The following is an 8,085-nucleotide window of genomic DNA, read 5'->3' as shown; positions in this document are numbered from 1 at the left end:
TTGGTTGATTGACAGAATCTACCACTGCATGAAAAGAGGTGTATCCGTACTAGGAAACTACTGTAAACACCACTGATTTTCGGAGGTATCTACTAGTTCCACTGAGGGTAAACTTCTAATTCCACCAAGTTAGGAAACTCCCGTAATGATACCAATTCGGATGTATCTTGCTGATGGGATATTCCTGTGGTATATGCAGCCATTTGTTGCCATGGCAAATAATCCCATTGAAGATTTTGTCAGGGGACATTTTCACACCTGCAGAGGTACTGGGATTTCACACCTTTGCACAATTCTAGTGTCCACATTGGTGTTTAATCTCAACACTGATTGGTTGCTTTTAAAAACCCCTCCCAAAACTCTGACAACTATTGGGACACAACTTTGAAACTTTCCAGTTGAGATTATTTGATTGGTTACACTTTCTATTAAGCCCAACCCAAGCCCTCATAGCTTAGTGACTTGATTGGTTATTTGCCTGCTATGCAGATAGACTACAATCCCCCCCACTATATATATATATATATATATTCATATTCATCCCAAAACCCTTAAAAAAAAAAAAACTTGAATTGAGTTTGAAATGTTTATTTAATAAAAAACTGAACAATTCACAATTGTCACAATCACAAAATAATATTATACACAAATATTAAAAGTTGCATACATAAACAATACTATTTAAACTCATAAATATACAGACAGAGAAAGCAATATTAGAGTAAAATACAACAAAATAAAAGCGACAATGAAAACTACATTCAAAGCAGTACAATGTAAAGTAGCAGTGGCGGCTCGTGACTGCTCATCCGAGGGGTGCAAATTCAAAATAAGTGTTCGGAGTGTCATGTGTGTTGCTTGTGTTTTTAAAATGTGTTTGTTGCTTCATGTAAACCATGTGCATCACGTGTTTAGTCAAAACACGTGATGCACATACACGCAGAACACATATTTTGAAATTGGGAACCACACAAATGACTGGCTATATACATGTTGTGACAGACTTTGCATCGAGTGCTCACAAAAAAAGAAATCACCAGCTGCCACTGTAATGTAGTAAATATCTAAATAAAATGAACAACAACTATATTGATCTTGCTTTAAGAAATCAGTCCTACACTGCAAAAAAATGACTCTTACATAATATTTTTGTCTCGTTTTCAGTAGAAATATTATTTAAATAAAATGCTTTTTCTTGATGAACAAAATGACCTAAGAAAATAAGTCTAGTTTTAGACAAAATAAATAAATGCACACAATTTAAGTGAATTTGTGCTTAAAACAAGCAAAAATATCTGCCAATGGTGTGAGAAAAAATCTTAAGTTTTCTTTTTTCTTAAAAACTTAATTCAAGCACAATTTTCTCACCCCATTGTTATATATTTTTGCTTGTTCAGGCACAAATTTACTTAAATTGTATATTTTTGTCTAAAAACTAGACATTTTCTTTAATGATTTAAGAATTTTTAGTTTTTCTACTGAAAACAAGATAAAAATCCTAAGTTAGAAACTGATTTTTTGCAGTGTTGATTCAATTGCAGAGCTCTGTCTTGGAATTATTCAAGAATTTCTCACTGTAAAACCTAAAAGTTAACTAAACTCAAACCATTTAAGAAAACCGGTTGCATTAAACCATTTAAGTTTTAAAACACATAGATTTGAGTACTGTGAACTTAAACAAATTGAGTCACATGCAGTTATGCACTTATATTTAAGTTCACACTAACTAAATATAAGTGCATAATTGCACAAGATTTAAGTTCACAGTACTCAAATGTATGTTTTTTAAAACTTAATGGGTTAAGGCAACCGATTTCCTTAAATGGTTTGAGTTAAGTTAACTGTTAGGTTTTACATTGTAAAGCATATACTTGTCAGCAAACGTAACATTGATGCACCCTCATCTGGACAGACATCTCTTTGGAGCCCTTTGGAAATATAAAAGTACATATAAGTATTTGGCATAATACTAATACACATATACGTATACACATACACACACACGACAAATCAAATGACATAGAATTAAAGTTGTACATTTTAGAAAGTTTACATTAAACCAGTGGTTCTTGACGTTATTCCTGGAGGCCCACTGCCCTGCATGTTTTGTATATCTCTTTTATCTGACAGACGTAGTTCAGTTCATGGAGATCCCTTCTAATGAGCTGATGATTTGAATCAGGTGTGTTAAATAAGGGAGACATACAAAATGTGCAGAGCAGTGGGTCTCCAGGAATAACGTTAAGAACCACTGCAACAAAGATACAACAATATATGATCAAAGAACTTCTTAATATACATCTTCTTACTTCATTTTCTGTGTTGATGTCCTCAAGAGTCTCTGTGTTGTTCTGCAGCTTCATTACAGTAGGCTACTTCAATATTGTTGTCTATCAAACACAGAATAAAAAAAATAGAATCACATACATTACAACACATTTATTTACGATTTAACCTTTAATTTAATAACTTAATTATTAAACTTACATCATTTTGGCCAGATTGCAGTGACATCAATTTCTTCAGTGTCTGGATCAGTCTGATGTTTTAGCTTTCACTGTTACTTCATTATATTTCTCTGGCAAACACAGAATTAAAAATTAAAATCACATATCACAATACATCCGTTTACTATTTAACATGTTTGATTTTAATTTAATGTAATCATTGAATGATTAAACATACATCATCTTTACCCAGAAACCTCTTCATCGTCCACAAAGTTGACCACAGTGTACATGACCTCTGTAAACACAAACATGAATAGACTTCATATTTAAAAAGATGAAGAACAGCAAACATATAACGTTTAAATATATTATGACTCCAAGCTTCTTTACAATAAGCATCTAGGTTCTTTCAAAGTGAAGCTGGCTTTGTTACAAATCAATATAAAGCTATTAAAACAGTCTTGAAAAATAAGCAGCATCTACCAGAACTGAATGAGCTTTTAAAACAACAAAAGATCGTCTGTGCCATTTAAAATAGCAGAGAGACACTTGCTAGCTGCTAACATTTCAAACACACGAGTTACTGTTGTTTTGTTTGTTTTAAGCAAATAACGTCTCATCTTGGCTTCTTTAAAGTTTTGTTTTTAAAAATTTAAACATCGAATTGATTCTTTTAACAGCCCGGTTTGAATGTTACTGCGCATATTTTTAACCTCATGTTTACCGCTGTGTACCACGTATAACCTTAATGTTTTACTGTTTGTGCTTTAAATTCAAACAGTTCTAGTATAAAGACAAAAACGAATCATAGTAAATAACATAATATGAACAAATAGGCAACCGATCAGCGCGATGCAGACAAATGAATTAAATCAAACTTACCTTACTGTTAATGAGCAAACAAACTAATAAGAGACGGAGTAGTCCAGGCAGTAACGGTTCGCGATTTGAATTTTCCGTCAAGCCCATAGGTTGAGCAGTCGCACCTGAAGGGTGGGGGCAGTCAGATGAGTGGGTGCAGGTGCATTCTGGGAAATGTAGTCCTTTTCTTTAATATACTTTTTTATAATCCGCATTTTCACACTATGCATTGTTCTTTATACTTGATTATTAATACAAAATAAAAAATATTTTTATAAAGTTTATTACGTTTACAAAACATGTTTAGTTGACAAACATGTTAACAGTTATTTGGAATGATGCTCAGATTTTCTTAAATTTAAAATCTTTGTGAATCAGCACCTTCTTGATGAAATACAAAACTCTTTAAACATGCCTCAGGAATTATCTCTGGGTTTAGTGGATTAACTGCTCATCATTGGAAACATTGAACGTATACCTAAATTAATTCTTACTTAAATATAAGTAAATATAAACTAATGCTGAGTTAAGACATGTAACTTACTGAACTTACTTAACTACAACATGAACTCAAATTAATTTATTGTAAATGACTGCATTAACTAACAATGAAAAACATGTCATGTTGTAGTTAATGATGACTCTTCAATATATGATATGCTGTAACTCAGCATTAGTTCATGTTAAAGTAAAAATACATGTATGTCTTTTTTCACTGTGATATATGGACCCTTGTTATATTATAAAGTCCCCATCTCTTTTGTTTAAATTGATTGATTGAAGACAAACATTATAATATGTGGTCTGACTTTGTGCAAGCATATATCAAATGCTAAAAGTTACCTCCTCAGATAGACTAGAACATTCATTGGTGCCCGAACATTTTCCTTACAAGGGCCAAACCTGACTGAGGGCTGTGGGCCAAAAGTAAATGTTGTTGTGTTATATTAAAATTAAAGTTGCCCTGATAACCCCTAATTTATAATTTTCTAATATTTTAAAAATAAATAAGCAAACATTACTCTGTTTATGCATAACTAATGCAGTTTTATTTTCCAAGGCTTTTTGTAGAAAAAAGAAATCGTTTTGCCAATCAATTTTAAATATCCCTTTCTCTGTGTGCCACTGCCGCAACCTCTTCATTTTTAGCCTATAGTACCCGAGTTCATTAGGTTTCGTGATGCATTTTATACACCTTCAAGTATGCATGAAACATAAAAAAAAATTAAAGGTCTTTTGTGGGCCAACTTTGGGCACCTCTGGACTAGAAGTACAGTAGCTGACAGGTATCTGCAGATATGTTTACCCGAGTTTGTCAGTCTGTTTCACCCAACATGTTTTGCATCCACATGTGAAAGACTGTCTTTTAGATTATGGACCTGTCTATTGATATTTTTGTTTCTATTTTAAAAGATTTAATGAAATGTTGGGGTAGATTTATAATAACAATAGAAACAATGAACTTCAAATCATGAGACATCAGCAAAAATAAGCAGCTTTACATTTCACTGACTAATTTATCAACATCCTAGCTAGCAAAAATGAGTTACATGATGTCATTTGAACGGCTTCTTTTAAACGATGTATGCAGCATTGAGACATACGTGCACAATATTCTGACCTAGGGCAGTTGGAGACATGTTTTCAAAGTGTTGGAAATATATATTCTGATATAACATTTGTTGCATTTCTCTTGAGTCAGAGACATAATTTTCACACATTAAAATGGTAATTGTGTCCATTGAATTTTAGTTATTTTGAATGATGCTTAGTTTCTTAAATAGACTAATTAAATTATATTAATAATAAATATATTTAGAAAGCACAGTTTTTATGTACCACAATACTGTATGTGCTGTCTTAAAGAGACATGGTTAACCCCCCACCCCACTCAGCTCTGAAAACAAAGAAGACACCTCTACCTGTGGGTCATTAACATATAAAAAGCCGTTCACACCTCACACCCACCGCTCCTCACAACCAGCTGTAAGGATTCCTGGAAACTTCCACCAGTTCCTTTAAACATCCACAAACGTAAGGTTTCTGGATGTTTCACAAGTTTACTTTGGTGTATTACCTTTCCAAGCACTCTGCCTCAAAAATCTGGCAAACCTAAAGTTTAGCAGGGATTTCCCATTCCGTATTTGTCCGTATACAGCTCTTTTCATGCAGTGTACATATAATTTTATGATTAATTGTTTTGTTCATCCTTTTATAAGGATTCTAAATACCCTTCTTTTGTAATGATTTCCTGTCTCCATCATATTTAATAACCTTTTTCTCCCTCCTAATGATAACGAGGTTAAACATTTTCTTTTTCTACAAATCCAAAATAATTTTCCAATCGATATATTTGATCTTCAAATATTGCTCTGATTTGATTATAGTATTCTTCTTATAGCATCTCTCTTCTCACTTTTACACCTTAAGCTAGACTCTTTGATGTCTTCATAATATATCTAGAGTTTTATAGTTGATTCGTTCAAGATTCCTGTTATAAAGCATTTCATATTGACTTTTCCTAATTCTATAATTCTATAAGGTTGACATTTTCTTGTATGTATCATTCTGAAATTTCTATCCTTCCTGTTCCTATTTTTAATGTTTTGTTACTATACCATTGACACAAATATCCAAATTGTGGCCTGCAAACTGTATTTTTAAACTCAGATTTTCCCAAATGACCTAAATATTATCAAGATAAGTTGACCTTAACTTTTTCTCTTATCCATAAGAATTCTTGTTGAATTTATCACCCTATTTATGTGGACTTGAAAATGTTATTGCATTATTGAAATCTAGTTTAGTTTAAAGCCTAAAAAGCAACTTTGGAAACATATTTCCTTAACTGTAAATATTCCCCATTTGTATCATTTGTTATCTTTGGAATGTTTCCCATAAAATGTCCACCTTATGTTCTCAGTTTAATGTCTCTATGTTTTCAGTCTTTCTTTCAGATTCTTTTCCTTTGAGATTGTTACAGATCTTTCACTGGGCCTCGTTTAAGGCAATAGTCCATCGCCAAGAAGTTGAACTGACTGTAGCAATGCAAATCTTCTGTAGTAATCAGTTTCGTTCTTTTCAATTCAATTTCTTTTGACAATTTCTCTTTTTCACTTCTTCCTCTCGGTGCTCAAAACTTTGCTCTCCATCCGTCGGTATAATTGAATTGCTTTTACTTTGATTTGGTTTTGATGTTTCATCTTTCATATCATGGCATTCTTTTCTCCTTCTCTCCTTCCTACGAGCTCTGCTACATTGGCTGCTCCTCCCACTTTGGACATTTCTGGGGCTGGTCTCATCCTTCTGTCTCCCCCAGTTAGGCCCCCTGTGGCCGTGTTTGGCCTCCTCCGACCTCTCGACCCTCAGATAAGCTAGATCATCTCGCACAAGGAGTCATGTTGTCTCATCTCCTCCTTAACTCCTTTCAGCTTTTTCTGTACACAAATAACTCAATGCATAGACAATTAGTTTCTTCATATAACACTTAATTCCAGATGTTTTTACAATACGCATAGGTCTATCAGCGAATATTTCATGCAGTGTTAAAGGTGTACGTTTGTTAGTTTACATGCTTATTAATACAAGGTAAAGCATAAGTTCTGTTACGATTAGTATTTTCACGCATTTTGTTAAGTATGGCTTTGATGATTATTCCTTTTCTATACCTTTTCATCTACCATCCCTTGTGAATGTAGATAATAGTCAAATTTTTCTTCTCTCTTATCCGTCGCATCAGTTTTTCCCTTCTTATCTCAACTCAAAATCTTTATTCTTCTCGTGAATCAGAAAAATAAATTTTCATTCCACTTATTCGCCCCATGTACATCTATGATAACAGTATTTATCACTGAGATTTTTCACTTCTATACAATCTCAAAAGGCAATTCCCGCACACTATCTGCTTGCTGAAAAAGTTTTTAATAATCGTTGCGTTGCAACGTTTCGATCTTACGATCTTCCTCAGGCAACTGCAATAGTTACAAACAACATCCAATTTCAAATAAACAAATGACCAATCACAGTTGGGAAACATCAAGTCACATGATAAATAGATCATTCAGAGTCGTCACATGATACGAGCTCAATCAGATAAACACATTAGGCTATATCATTTTGCATCTGTAATACAGTAATCATACAAGAATAATCGCACTTTCAAAGCATCACATTAAAAAGTGCTTCATCATTTAGTCCTAAGGGGGATAATGTTTGAAGAGTATAAATCCAATAAAGTTCACGTCTCTGTAATAGTAGATCAATATCTCCGCCTCTAGGTGGCATTTTTACCTTTTCAATTCCACAAAAGCGTAAAGAGGAAACGTCATGATTGAATGCATTAAAATGAATAGCCACAGGGTAATTCATATCCTTTCTTCTAATTGAACTCTTGTGTTCACTTATTCTTTGCTTAAGTTGACGTGTCGTTTTTCCCACATATCCCAAACCACAAGGACAGCGGATCAAATAAATCACATGAGTAGAGACACAGGTGATAACTGACTTAATATCAAACTTTTTTCCGGTTCTGGGATGACAGAAATAAAAAGTTTTAGAGGTGTTGTTACATTGTGCACAATTTCCACAACGATAATTTCCATTATGTAAAGGACTAATTATTCTTTGTGTGGGACTCGGTGTAGTACTCTGAAAACGCGCGTGTACAAGACTATCTTTTAGGTTCTTCGCCCTTCTAAATACAATCAATGGAGGATCTTGAAAAGTGACACTTAATTCTGAATCGGATGACAACAGGTGCCAATGTTTTTTGAAG

The 8,085-nt window shown here is 33.4% G+C and overlaps 1 long non-coding RNA gene across 1 annotated transcript; it reads right to left on the bottom strand.

Moving 5' to 3' along the window:
* Positions 1-743: 743 nt before the first annotated feature.
* LOC135786167 (uncharacterized) lies at positions 744-3,944 on the bottom strand. Its single transcript, XR_012335616.1, has 5 exons — positions 3,333-3,944; positions 2,686-2,745; positions 2,488-2,578; positions 2,310-2,390; positions 744-1,928 (listed from the first exon to the last, which is right to left on the bottom strand). It is a non-coding gene; the product is annotated as an uncharacterized lncRNA (long non-coding RNA).
* Positions 3,945-8,085: the final 4,141 nt, after the last annotated feature.

The sequence above is a fragment of the Paramisgurnus dabryanus genome, chromosome 21, assembly GCF_030506205.2.
Source record: "Paramisgurnus dabryanus chromosome 21, PD_genome_1.1, whole genome shotgun sequence".
Taxonomy (NCBI): Eukaryota; Metazoa; Chordata; class Actinopteri; order Cypriniformes; family Cobitidae; genus Paramisgurnus; species Paramisgurnus dabryanus.
This window is presented reverse-complemented; position numbering and strand designations above follow the sequence as displayed.